This window comes from Nothoprocta perdicaria, unplaced genomic scaffold (genome assembly GCF_003342845.1).
Source record: "Nothoprocta perdicaria isolate Ctin4 unplaced genomic scaffold, notPer1 scaffold_53, whole genome shotgun sequence".
Taxonomy (NCBI): domain Eukaryota; kingdom Metazoa; phylum Chordata; class Aves; order Tinamiformes; family Tinamidae; genus Nothoprocta; species Nothoprocta perdicaria.
The window spans coordinates 2,816,516-2,830,921 of record NW_020455788.1 but is presented as its reverse complement, the minus strand read 5'-3'; the positions used below and the strand labels follow the sequence as shown (position 1 = coordinate 2,830,921).

Below are 14,406 nucleotides of genomic sequence, written 5' to 3'. Positions count from 1 at the left end.
AGACACCAGTCAAACCTTTGTATTATTTACTTATTATCAGCATTCCAGTCGTCGGCATTCTTGGCTAATTCTCACTTATAACTTAACAGAGATTCCTAGAACCACATATTTCCATTATTCAGGATGGAGAAAAGTAAGCMAACAGCCTACCTGCAGTGTTACAGTCTAGCAGCTTAACAGTGCACCCAAAAAAATACTGGGAAATAAGCTGGGGTAGAGATTTTTTTGCAATAGTTATGAAGGGAGTCATAGGTGACATACAGATATGGCCACCATAAATGTTTAAAATGAGGTGAAAGACATATTCTTGATAAAACACTACACAAATATTAATTAATTCAGGAAATACCTAATAAGCAATAACAAAAAGAGTAAATACTTCTTTTATTAAAATAAAGCTTCAGAACTAAACGTATGCACTCAGGCAGAAGGAAGGAAGTTATGAAACTCTCTGAAGTACCAGTGGTAAATAAATAATGACCTACTAACCAGCTTTTCTATTTACACTAGCAATAATTATTAAAGCTTATTATTCAGAAAGGATTGCTCTCTAGAAAGAAAAAAACATATCTATGATGAAGTATCAATCATGTAACATAATTAAGTAGTTGAAACTAAAACACATGGAAACTATAATTAAATCATTCTCCCTACTAATTAAGTTAATAAAAGGCAGCATTCCCCATTTAGGGAAAAGGCAACTGAGTTGTTGCTCCAAGCTAAATTTGTGTTCTGAAGATGACTTTTGAACTGCAAGTAAAAATTTCTTTTTCCTTATCTTTACTTAATAAATGAGCAAGGCGCTAAGGGCTTAAGCAGTGTTTTTCCACAAGCAGAGGTTTTCTACAAGCAGAAGCAATCTCATCTACCTCTAATTAAGTTTGCATTTTTAGGGTTTTCTCCAAATTTGTCTTGACCTTACATAAGACTCTCTGGTAAGAAACATCAGTATCTGATTAATTTGCAGTGGATATGCATGGATATGCACCTTAAAGTTAACCAAAACCTTTTCTTTGCAAGTAGAATGCATGGGGAATTTCAGAGAGGATTTTTCAGCAGCTTTTGCTCTCAGGAAACCTTGAAGTAGAGCAGACTGATGAGAAGAATCAGCTTGCACCAATTATTTCTATTTTTCTGCCAAGAAGCAAGCTAAAAAAAATTGTTTTTAGCAAGTGTAATAAGTACATTTGACAGTAATAGTCTGTGTATAGCACCAAGAAGTTGAACCTTGACAAGCATATTTTCAAGCTAGATCACTTTGGAAAACTTGTATTTCTTGAACTTTTCTGTTCTTAATATATGATATTGATCTACACGTCAGTAATATACATGAAAGTGGAAGATGGAACACTTAAAAGTAAAACACAATTATTTCCTATGTGAACTGAAGACATCTAGCTTGGAGCTGACTTAAAAAAAAAGAAAACCCTGCATGAATGGTGGGTATTCCACCTTTTTAACAACAGGGAATAGCTTCAGTCTCACACAAAAATGCATTGTGGCAATTAAAACAGATGGTGCAAGGACTGAATGGAGTTAATGTTATTAGGGAAAGCATTCATTCTTTTAAGCAATTGTAGCATACCTTTTATGTTAGATTTAATTCCAGCTTCTGGCATCAAGATGGGTAACATCCATCAAGAATATTATGTAAAATTCCTGAAAAGCTTTTGCACATTTCCAGTTGCTATTTTCAAGATTTATGGTTCTAAATATAAGCTGGCTAATATTTCCCTCCTCAAATGGTAACTCCACAGACTCCTTGGCATGGGTGCAATCATTCACAGCTGTATGCAAGATGTTGTTAAATGCAGAACAGCATTTCTAGCTGCCTCCTGCACATTGTCAACAAACAATATTCAGCTGATTTTTCCCACTAAATAATTCCTCTAAATGACAAATATCTGTTGAGATGCATTAAAATCTAGCTGAAGAAGAAACAGCACATTAAAGCAACCTGCACCAGCTTTATTTTTTTTATTTATTTATTTTTTGCAGGAACAAGGTACACTGTGCTTCCAATCTGTTTACTTTAGCATTCCTCTATATTCTCCATGTTGGTTCAGGTGAGTGCAACTTAAGCATCACATATATGAAGTGTTTTTGTTTATTTTTTTTAATGTTTGATTGYTTGGCAAATCCCTCACTGATCTTTTCTATCACCACTGAAAGACTGTATCTTGCAATATGTACACTAAAGGTCAAAAAAAACCTCTCCGTGCACATATGCCACTGTAGAAAGATCAGCATGTCCCCCAGATAGCTAAAGTTTAGTTATAATTAAGAATATTCAGGGCAAAGTCACATCAGATAATAATTTCCTAATCTTTAAGTGTTTAKTAAATAGTGACTGCACCCCATCTATATCTGTCTTAGACTCACGGATGCAGAAGGGAAGCACTGACACCGCAGAATATTTTTCCAGCTCAGGTCTCTGGATCTTCTGAAGTTTTATATTGGTAAGTTACTTAAATGTGGGAGTCGTCGTTTTTTCCTTCTCTATGGACAGCAAAGGATGGTAAATAGAATGAGGACCAAGATATTATATAGATTGTTGTGACGCAAAACTGTGAATTATTGYGCTACATGAAACAACTTTAAAGGAATCTTGAAAGTGAACTGGATCTATGCAAATCTTTTCCAAAGTGCAGGACATCAGGAAAAATAACAAAATATCATGTTAGTATCTTGTCAGAACTGACGTCAGTAAAATCTTCTTCCCCCAGAAACAATACAGGCAATAACAAATATTATTTGTAGAAGCCAGCCTACTGCCAGAAGTCATTTTTTTTCATGGATTCAAGGAAATATCTTTTTTCCCATTAGATATTTGGAAATGGAAGACAGATATTGGCACATACCACAGATATCTTTATCAGAGGTTTCATCATGAACATGGTCAACTGAAGCATGTATCATCTTTTCATTTGAGAGCTTGAAAAAAATAATATAGAATGTTGAAAAACTTTCTTTTTGTAAGTAGAGTGTAAGCTGAAATGCAACAAAAATACAAATTTCAATGTCAAGATAGGCAGCCTAGCTTGTTTGAGAGCATCCACTTAAGTTAAAATCATCTTCCTAATTCCTTTGCTGCATTACAGTATTTAGTACTTTCCTGGGTGCTTTCCTTATTCTAATGCTGGTCAACACTTGCTTACTAGGTTAGCATCACACCCACCATCAGGACTTCAGTAAAAAAGACTTCGAAGTGCAAGACTTCAAGTTTTCTTCTTCTTCTTTTTTTTTTTTTTCTTTTAAGAGCAAAGACATGATGCAATATTTCTCAGCATATTAGTAAAGTTCATTTGCACTGCCATAAATAGATATTAAATATGGAATGTCATTCTACATGTGGTGAAAAGTAGAACACCAGCCACTACAGCTGTCTGTAATATTGATATCCAGTTCCATAGACTTACACTTTCTTGAGTATATGCCAGTTTAATAATAGTACCTTACTTCAAATTCACTCAGCAGGCAYTATATATTATCCCTTTTAATGCAACTTCTTTACTGGATACTGCTGGAGACTAAACTATTGTTCAATAACAAGATGTATAGGAAAGAGTTYAAAACTTTACTTAACTCTTAAAAGCTTAAAGATGACAATGTATTTTGAGCTCACTGACAGAACACACCCTGATATTCTTCATAAAAGAAAAAAAAAAATCCAATATAGTTTCAGGTATAAAATGCTGACCTTTCCCTCTCACTTTAGATCAAGGTTATTTTGAAGTAGCAGATTTTCCTGCAGATTAGAAATCAGAAATTTGGGTCAGTGCTGTTACCAGCATCAGAATTTTTTTTCCTGTGGTAAAATCTAAGACATGGTATAGTCTGCAACATTTGATAAGCTGAACACAGAAAAAACATAGCATCAAAACCATGAGTCTGCTGCCACCAAAAAAAAAAAAAAAAAAAAAAAAAAAAAACCCACAAACAAACAAAACTCTTTCTGTCTAAACATCAGCAGTGCCCTTAAAATACAGCTTCTCTAATGTATTCTTGTCTTGCCAGTGAACAGTTTCAGTGCTTTTTATTGTGAAGCTTTCACAAGTATGACAAGAATAGCAGATTTACTATTTTTCATTGAACGAGGTATGAGACGTTTTGGGTTCTAATATTAAAAGTTAAATGCTGCAGTGTGGCAGCTCTAACAAAGCGGAAGGGTTGCATCAGACTGACCATCTGCTTAGGCAGTTGAGGGGAGGAAAAAATTATGTAAGCACTTGCTCCCTAGATTCACCAGGTTATTTGGTCTTCATGCTTTAGTGTTGATCAAGATACAATTGTGCAGTCTCTGGATTACTTGGAACTCTTACAGAGTTCAGCAGTGAAGGATCAATGCCTGAACTGCTGTGGAATGCTGGTAGTCTCTTGTGATGGCAAAAGCAACATTTTCTGAGAGATTTAAGAGTCACTAATCTTTGTTTTAAGACCATCAAAGACTTCACGAAAGGTTTACAGAGCAGGTATAGCTGACTAGGAGCAACTCCAGTGCTAATACTATTGTAATTCCCTATCACTTCCATGCCAAGAACTGCCCAGATTCCTGTGAGAGCAGCCCTGCTCACTGCAGCCTGTTTTGTCACGGACCAGATTTTCTTGTAGAAGACACTAAAGAGATTAAAGCTGAATCTGAGCTAACGGGTCAAACTGATGAGATAAATCTTTTAAATGAATGAGCATCTGCCAATATCTGATTTATACAAATCCACYGAGAATCTCTGAAATCCTCTAGAATTAATGTCAGGTGGGACATGACTGTGGCGCTCATCTGCAGGTCTGTTTATTCAGTCTAAGCTAGTTTTTGGTATGGAAATGCTGAAACAGTCACCAGTTAAGTAAGAGAAAGTCACAGTCTGTATGCTCAAACCTGAAGAAAAGATGAGGCACTGAATACCTGCAGATCAAGAATACCAAATGATAAAATATATTGCTCACCTAAACGTCCCAGTGAAAAGCCTGATCCACATGTATCTGTCAGGAAACATACATACTTGCCGCTGTTAATTTTTCACAATTTTTCAATTTGTTTCAAGCACACTGAAATTAATAGCTAATGGAGGAATGCATGATCTAGCAGAAAAGGTTTACTATTGAGGACTGCTTTGAGTAAGGTTGGAATTATGACACTTTCTACTTGGGAGTTGTTGTTTAAAGGGGGCACACAGCTTGTAAGTAGGTGGATAGATTAAAATTAAAACTCAGCACTGCAAGCATTAAAAGGCTTACATTTCTGTGCTTAATTGGATGCTTGAACAAACCCAACTTTAAACTACAAAGTTGAAAAGTTTATTAGAACAGATTTTCTTGTGGGCTTTTGAGGTCTACACCATTTGCTCTCATCTGAACAGACACAGAAAAGAAACATTTTCAGTGAAATTTTGTCCCTTATTTTTGTTGGGAGATCTGAGATGTAGGAAATTTTCTACAAAAAATGTTTTGGGGTGTTTTTACCGTCTTACCTCTTTTTGTTATACCCTGTAATAGGGCAGAATGAATAGAAGTTCATCAACATGAACTTTTCTAGTCCTTATTATATATTTGTGTGTATTAAAGAACTATTTCTGACAGGAGAAAAATGCAATACCAGATACATGTTTTAAAGAGCCCCATCTTAACCGTCAGATGAAATGAATCATCTAAGTTCTTAGTAGATGCAATGCAATATTGTTTTTATTACTGAAATCTCTTAGTTAAGCGGAGTTAAAGTCTTCTTAATCATGTGTTGGCTTTAATGGTGCTTTGCAGGATGATTTTGAAGGTCTGGAGCTCATACTAGAACCACTGCTTGACAACTGAGAGATTTTTCTAAAAATGCAATTACTTCCAATAAGGATCCAGACTTTGTTTTTGTTTCAGAAAAAAACCCAAGCAAGGCACTAAAACAGCAGAACTTCTTTAACTGGTTTGAGTACACACCAAATCTCTGTTAATAATTTTTCACTCTCCAAAAATTTCCATTTGATAGGAGAGTGTTGGAAAGATCGATTRTACGTATATTTAAATGTTGTATAATGAAACTTACATAACAGTCTCATGGCTTGACTACTTTTATCATCTGTTTGACTGCAGATGGAAGCAATATGATATTCAGAAAGGAATCTGGACTTTTCTAAGTTTAAGACATAAAGAATTCATTCATAGTAATGACCTGTGTTGAGTAGTACAGTAACAAGGGTATCTGAAAGGGAAGGCAATCCTCAAGTTTTTGAATGCAAATATTTTAGATCTATATTTTATATAAAGATATGTATTTTTTATTTGGATGAAAGGATCCACTCATTTTCATTCTAGATTAAGACTCCCTTCCTACTTATTATTTACTTATTTCAGGTATTACATCTTTTGTATTGGTTGTAGATTAGATTCCATGGCAAAACACATGTGTCTAGAACACAGCATTATCATTTAACATATTTAACCTTAACTATTACTGCTAGTAACATTACTGTCCCTTCCTATGATGAAGGATATATCTTTGGCTATACTTCATGCAATGTGAGGTCGCAAACTRGGGACTCTTTAAAAGTTATTTCTGTTTTATAATGCAGTCACTGAATGCTAGAAGATATACTTTAAATTATTTAGCTTTCTAGAGTAGTTGAAATTGCTGTGGAAGCACAATCTCTTACAAATTGGTGAATTTGTGCACTGGAAAGTCATGACTATATACATGTATGTGTCTACATAATTAATCACCTCCATGTGGCTGACCTAATGGGGGATCTGTGATGGATTTTACATTACTATGCATCATGATGGTCGAAGTGGCTGTAATATATTAAAAATATTCTTAGCAAAAACAACCAAATTGGCTTTGGCCTTTAAAAAATTAGCTATCTTAAACATACGATATATTCTAAAGCTATTTCTGGGAACTGGAACATCCTCCACTACCACCTCAGTAATATGCCCTTCTCTGGTCATCTTAGGCACAACATCTTTCTTACACATAACCTCACTGTGGTGCACTGTGAGTGATGGAATACTCATAAAATGTGTTTTAGTTTAAATCACATAGGTTTTCACTGAAACTTAAATCATATACATGAGTATATGAAAACAGATATGTCATCTTTTTCAAAATTCGATGTGTTCACTGTGTTGATTTTTAAAGACCTGCTGTGTAAATATAAAAACTGCTGTAGTATGTGTATTATATGCCTATTTCAACCATGTCTGTGGAAGGGCTTTGGTGGAAGGGGCTGTCATTAAATATTTAAGCTTTTCCTACAAAATATATTTCAATCACTTTACCACAACTGGTACTGATTGATACCTGTTCTAACACTTTAATTGGGATTGTCAATCTATTATTCATATATTTAATAAATTCTATCATCTTTGGACCCTACCAAAACTTCATTTTCTCTAGTATATAACTAAATTCTGCAAAACAAGAAATGAAGACAAGGTAGAAAGAGTTCTTACACCAGTGATAGTCCCTTCTTGTGAAAACCTGCTATAACCACTTTTTTTTTTTTTTCAAATGCAAAACCAAGACCATGATACCAACATGGTGACCCCACAAACTCTTTGGCCAACCTGTTCCAGAACTTTTTTTCTCTTTTCCTTCTTTACCTATTAGATCCATCTTTCAGAGCTTGRACAGAATATTGAAAAGAGCTACTTAGGCATATTACATAAAAGCAGTGCCACAGCAGCACTAAAAACAAAGCGCAAGCTGCACAGAGCTTTCTTCTCTAAAAGCTGAGCTGCTACTAAGGCATGACAGGAATTTTGGGTATTCCTTTCAGTAAAATGATGAACTAGCTACTCTGTTTCAAATTGTGCTTAGCTAAAGCAATTTGGTCCAAATTCAACTTTTTGCAGAGCCTGGTTCTCCTAATTTGAATAAACAGGCAAATTAAATACACAGTGGCAAATAAATACGCAGTGGCAAATGGTCAAAATATGCTTTACTTGTACACTTCAGGATAACTATTTACCTTTTACCATTATTATTTGGAAAGAGTGTTCACCTGAATAGGAATTATTTGGAATTATAGAGATAAACAAGAATTAGAGAATTTCAAATGGTTTAGTCTGAAAAGGTACTTAGGCAGAGCTGAGCAATGGAATACAACAGTAATATGCAAAGGAAATTCTTCGCTGCTTAAATAGTATGTTTTTCCTCACCTGAGGTGACTTTAGCATAAGCTGAACTTCAACACAACCCATCACAGGTCTCAAATTGCTACTGTTATACTTCTCTGCTCAAGCTCTAGGCCATATCTTTTCTTTAAGAAAGGCGCCTTCTCCAATTTTAAATGTGTGATCATGATATTCAACATTGTGGAAATGATTCAGTTTTCAGGTTAGGAAAAGCTACTTATATTTTGTCATATATGATACATTTGATATGGTATATTAAAGTAATWGGGAAATTGAACAAACAACAGTTTATATACATGCCAGTGCAGTGGAAAATACATCATAATCATTTATCTCAGTTTCTATGATGCCCTCTATTTAAATGAAGCCAAATTTATTCTTAATACTCCTTTGCTCATTCTCATTGTCAAATATGAAAGTAGAAATGCACTGCTATGAGATGAACCTCAAATACAGTTGTATTGATAAAATCAACTTTTTATTACCTATATTAAACTTCTGTCTGAAACAGACCATCAATCCTTCTGGTGAGATACGTGGTATTTCACGATCCCTGACCAGATTAGGAATTTCATAAGATCAGTATCACTAATATTTTGGTTTAGAGAGGCAAGCATCATTGTCACTTGGAGTAGGGGAAAAATAATATTGTCTCAAGACATTCACCTGGGAACAAAGTGTGATTCTACCATCTTTGCCTCCAAAGTTCCCTGTCATGGTGCAAGCAAAATGAGTCACCTAAGACTAACATAAGTGGTTGTGTAAGGAGCTAGGGGGAATCTGACAGTGGCTCTCTTGTAGCTAGGTTTCACACAGGAAAGAAGTGTGCACAGTGGTTACAGACAGACAAAGAGCAGATCCTCTGCCCATTTACTTTGTTATAGTCAAAAGGAAAATTGATGCAATTTCGCTACATTCCTATTGAGTAGCTAAAAATGTTTTGCTGTTGCACAAGCTTTTCAGATGAAACATGCTAATTGCAGTGCAATGCCCAATATACTGCCTCTGCAGCTTCTCAGTTTGACTACCTATTCTAGATGACATTTTTTGCTGTTTGACTTAACAGACTGGAAAAAAATGGAACAACACATACAATGATCTACATGTAGCTAGCTTAGCATCTGAATGTTGTATAACAATATCTAACATTTATGTCTTTAGTACTTTACAATGCTTTACTAATATTATTTACCTCTTCTTCCACTGTTATTACAATATGTAACATAAGTGCTCAGTGTGTGGGCAATTTAAATTAAGACAATCCATTTTCTCTTTTTGTCTTAAGAAAAGTATTTATGATGTTTTGAAATCCACTTTTAGGCCCTCATCTTGAGCACATATGAAAAGTGGTTTTAATAATGAAGTGTGAAGGAGAAAAGGAAATATTCCCTTGATTATCAGGTGATTTCTTTTTTATTTCAACTGAGCACCTACTCAAAAGAAAAGATATAAGTTTATTTTAGTTTGAAGTGTGGGGGCAAATTTAGTAAGAGATGAATCCCCTTGCATTCTGGTTGATCTTCAGAGGTTAGAGGGACTGGAAGCTGCTGGACTCGTCTCTTAATAGGGATATCAAATATAGTATAGTTATAGGTCTGATTCTGGCAGCACCAAATTCATGAACAGTCTGTTGACTAGAAGTCTGACTGCCTTCAAAGTAAGTAGTCAAGTTCACGAATAGTATGAACAACTATAGGCCTGACTCTGGTAGTACTGGAATCATGAACAGTATGTTGACTATAYGTCAGATTGCCTTCAAAACAAGTTGTTGGGTTCACAAATAGCATAATTCATTCAAATGCAAAATTTACAAAGCAGGTTTTAGAACCTGCTTATTTAGGAAATATTCTCTACTACAGCGTGGAGTTCTTAGCTAGAGCGAAAGTACAAATGCACAATAATCACTCGCCCGAGAAGATGGGAGAGGAGTCCCTTCAGGTGGTATCTCGACGCAAGGTGGATAAAGGGGTTCAGCCCATCAACTGATCCCACAAATTACAATGGAGTCTTTCCTCCAAATTTCTCCCCTCCTTAGTTCACATTTTATTCTTTTTTACATTTAGGTGGAGCTTGAGTAACTGTAATCAAATTTACTTTTGTAATTGATTGGTGAAAAAAATCTCTCGCTTTCACTTAAAGGTACAGTCAATCAAAAATCTAAAGTGCACACTCAGTGCACTCAGGAGTATCTCAGATGCAGGCAGCTTTTGGGATGGATGAGTGCATTATAATGAGGAAAAGTTCAAGCAAAGTTCATCCAAAAAGAGTAATTTTCTACCATTCCTTGCTCAGCACTGGACATCTTATCACATATTTCCCGGTGGATGGCTATRTGGCTTATCAGCTGCATGGCAACATCAGGTCACCACATCCACAGGGAGTACAACAGAGTTTGGCCGTGATGTCTTCACTCCACCCTCCATTACTTCTCTTGGCTGCACGGAGGACAGATTTTGCTGCACAGGGAACCATGGAATAGCAGAGTCTGYGCYTACCAACCATCCTGGAAGTAGCAACTGTCTTACACCCCAAGAAAGCCTCTGTAATGCCAACACTTTTGTTAGGCCCTAGTTTTTCTCTAAATTCCCCCTTTTCAAGCAATTTTTCCACCAAGTTTTACAGACCCAAGATCTAAGCTTTCTGCAGGCACTAAAAAACATCAAAAGTCTTCAATATCTTTTGTGATAAAGCACCCAAGGCAATCAGTTTAAATTTAGAGAATTAGGAGAGGTCTTTCTTCCTCTCTAGATAAGGTAGACTGACCCATATGGGAAAATTATCCTGAGGAAAGATGTGTGCCAGCTGTAATTGAAACAATTAGTCTCTTGGTAGAGACTATTCCCTAACTCACCCCAAAAGTTTCAAGTAAGGTTTATKTGCTGTGGAAACAACACACTGATAGAAACCGCCAATCCAAAGCCATCCCTATTAAATACATTTGTTTTTCATTTCAAAATTTTATCAGCCTCCAGGGTTTTATATGTTAATTATCTCTATATCTTAATTAGGTATAATTACAGATAATTAACACTATCTCTAAATTCCTACAGCATTTATSAGGATAACGTGTTGACAGTAATCAGAATAGAAGCATAACTGACCAGCTGAGAACATAACCTCAGCTTTGGCAATGCTTTGTGGAATCACTGCACTCATGTAGTTTTTTTCTTTCCTCTCTCATACTGTGGCCATTAAATAGAARTAAAGTCATCAGCCTAAGCACAAATTCTATTCTATTCAATGCTATTCTAAAGCATGCAAAAAAGGGATAGGATAAAATTTACTAGTGACAGGCAAGTTCTACATCTTAAAAAATTAACAAAGAAAGAAAAAAAAAATGGGAATTTACTATTATGACTTTGCCCAAATGAAGAAAAAAGAGAAATATCTTACAAACATACTATGCTGAAGTCAATTAATAAAGAAATGAGTCTACTAAAAGGTTTTTGTTTTGTTTTGTTTTTTCATAAAACTATCCATTGAATTCTGGAAATTCAGGGTAATTTGCCCGAATGGGACAAAAAGTGCGTTAGAACACTTTTATTGCTCYTTTTTTTCCCCATTAAGGGGAAAAGGTGACACTTTAAAATAGCTGTGAGAAAGATTTACGCAGATTTGATATAGGTGGGGGTAGTCTTTGTAGTTTTCCTAAGTTCTTCTAGAAAAGAAAACATTGTTTAAGGAAAAATCAGTTTTTGCTTCAGGATACTTCAGGATTTTGGGGGAATGTCTTGGGATTATGAAATTGTCATGATACATTGGCCATGTTCAAATAATCACCATGAATCACAAGAATATGCTCTAAATCGACAAAGCCCTGATTTGAAAGCAGATTACWTATCTACTGATCAGGAAAACTGTGGTTGTTTCAGCTTCATTCTCGGAAAATGCATGACCTCATTTGTGTAAAAATACTATTTCTTAATTTACATATGCTGATTACRAAGAAGAATTCTAGGTTATAAATCAAGCACTTGAAGATTAGAAAATGTCAAATATATGACTGCCTATGCACGTATATTTCTCCAGAGTTTTCATCCATTTTATAGAATGGACAAATGAAACCTTCACTAATGTCTGGTAGGGAGATGAAGATTTTCAACCCTGTTGGTAAAAAATGAACTCGCAGGTATTAAGTTCTGTGTTTTACCTTCTTTCCTGCTCAAAGACTTCCCAGTGTTGCCACTGTTGCTTTCATGATGGTATAGCTCAGACCCTTTTTAATACCTATGCTCAGTTTTTATTATTGCCTCCTATTAAAATGTCTATTTTTACAAATAGTAAAAAGAATAATTTGACTTCCAAATTTTTAATTTGGGCTCCAAAATCATCAGTAATGATGCTGAGCAAATAGCTAGATTTTAAAGTAGCTGAACATTTGCAATTCACTTTGGTGAAATACCTGAATGCTCAGACAATCTGAAGATCMTGACATCTAAATTACAGGCATGCAGATTTGAAAATGTCATCCCCTACATTTTCCTATTAGTGATTTACCTTTGCTAAAACGTGTAAATCTTATTTGGTGACCAGATTAAAAAGCAGATATATATGACAGTGCCAGTAAGAATTTACAAAAMATGTGTAATAGCATGTATTTGAAGATATTTATGATATTTTTTTTTTTTTTATTTAGACCTACTTTTGCTTCTACTTACCATTTCTTACTATTTACTCTGGTTTAAATATTTCTGTAGAAAATCTCATTTCTAGTACAAACAGGCTTTAAATTCTAAAATAAAGTATAAAATGTAAAATAGCCCAATCCCTCAGTATATTTGCTGTATATTTGTATATGTATATTTGCTGTTACCCAAGATCTCATCCTACATCTGAACAGCGAGTTGCTTTTCTTTAGTTTCTTTGCTGAGGCTTGTAAGAAGGGTGCCAATTCGCACCTTTCTATTGCTCACAGAACAGCCCCTGGTGTACTAATAGCCCAACTCAAATGTTATCCTGAAATGGGAACCTGATCGTACCATCTATGGTAGACTGGAGATCTATGAATGTTTTAGTGTGTACAGGAAAGCCCAACACGCTTACCACAGTGTGAGAATCTGCTTGTATAATATATACTTCTCTGCTACAYAGTTTTATTGTTTCATAGTCAGTCTAGCTTGTTGCTTTGCCCAGCTGCCTCAAACTGCTGAAACTCAATTTTGGACTTCTTTGTCCAGTTATTGCAGATTATTGTTAAGTATGTATGAGCCTGCCTCAAGTGTGAATATTACAACAGAAAAGCCCTACTTGAATTCCTTTGTCCTCATTGCCCTCCCTTCTGTTCATCAATGGGGCTTATCCTGAGATTAAAGCTAATTAAGGATATTTATGAAAAGGGTAGTATAGAAAATAAGCCAAGATTGGTATATATGATATGGAAATGCTATAAAAACTGAACTAATGGCTTTAGCAATGCCATGAGTTGTGACAGCCACTTGGCTGCAATGGCAAGTTCTAAATGGTGAGAACTCCACATCTCAGAAGGATAAGCACATAATATGTTTTATTATGAGCAATATAGGACGTCTCATTTGTACTGTACTATAAAATGACACTTGCACATTAAACTGTGCTCTGAGAAAACAATATAAAAGGAGATGCCTAATAAGACTTCCAGGGCCTTACTTCAAACTATTAACTGGATTGGTCTCATACTTCCAAGTTATCCCATTTCTCAATTGCACTCTGTCGAGACCCTTTCAAAGCAGAAAGAAGAAAGATTTGACCGTCTTACCCAGGAACCAACATGCTACACTTCCATTCAGTTCATTGCTGACAACTCAACTCCAAGACAGAAATGAGTAGTACTGCCTGGAATGAAAAGTTACACGAGGTAAATATACACATATATAAAAGGTGTGGAGAAGAAAAGGAGTTCTCRAAAGGCATAAAACTTAGCAGATTCTTCTAAATGATGCATGAAGTCATGAGTGCATGAGGAAAATTCTGTWGAATTCATATGTAGTTTGGTCTTTGGTAGTACTGGTGCACATGTAGTCAAGAGCTAGGCAGAATGCCAGGACTGAATTCTCACTTCTGCTTTACCACAAGCCAGTTCTGCTAATAGTACAGGCCAGCCTAAGGAGAGTGCTACAGTAATGCATCAAAAGTAAGCTAGAGATAGCCTTTAAAACCAAATGTCTTCAGTTTCCACCTTTGCTTGAACTCATCGAGAACTGAAGAGCAGTTTCAAAAATAACTGAAAATTTTAATTAATTGAAAAAAAATGCCATAAAATGCCACCTGTGTTGCTGTATAACAGCTCTGCATTCTTTACCACCAGGC

At 35.4% G+C, this 14,406-nt stretch overlaps 1 long non-coding RNA gene across 2 annotated transcripts; it reads left to right on the top strand.

Moving 5' to 3' along the window:
• Window positions 1-698: 698 nt before the first annotated feature.
• On the top strand, window positions 699-6,753 carry LOC112955029. Of its 2 annotated transcripts, none has more exons than XR_003250823.1 (4): window positions 699-756; window positions 1,999-2,066; window positions 2,377-2,459; window positions 5,755-6,753. It is a non-coding gene; the product is annotated as an uncharacterized LOC112955029 (long non-coding RNA). The 2 variants fall into 2 exon arrangements; XR_003250824.1 differs by lacking the exon at window positions 5,755-6,753 and adding an exon at window positions 2,827-2,934.
• Window positions 6,754-14,406: the final 7,653 nt, after the last annotated feature.